This window comes from Penaeus vannamei, chromosome 39 (genome assembly GCF_042767895.1).
Source record: "Penaeus vannamei isolate JL-2024 chromosome 39, ASM4276789v1, whole genome shotgun sequence".
NCBI classification, from domain to species: domain Eukaryota; kingdom Metazoa; phylum Arthropoda; class Malacostraca; order Decapoda; family Penaeidae; genus Penaeus; species Penaeus vannamei.
This window is the reverse complement of record NC_091587.1, coordinates 10945538-10945986: the sequence shown is the minus strand read 5'-3', so window position 1 is coordinate 10945986 and position 449 is coordinate 10945538.

The following is a 449-nucleotide window of genomic DNA, read 5'->3' as shown; positions in this document are numbered from 1 at the left end:
TGTGGTATTCATTTTAATTTTTAGTAAAATTATTTTGATGTTTTGCATAATATAACTTCTGTGTGATATTTTAATTTCAGCCAAATCGTATTGATGCTTTCACAATTAAAATGTTCTATACGATATTAACTTTCATTTCATGAAAACCGCTTTGATGCTCTTACATTATTATATCTTAAATTATATTGTATTATATTTGTTTTATTATCTTATGTATTACCTTATTATATCTTATTATTGTATTATATTGTTTTATTATTATATATCGTATTATATCTTATTATTCTATTATATTATTTTCTTATATATCTTATTATTTTATTATATCATATTAGTTTCTTATTATTTATCTTATTATTATCCTATTATATATCTTATCATGCTACATCTTATCATTATATCATATATCTTATTAAGAATTCTTCATTGAGCAAGTGAGGGGACGGGTA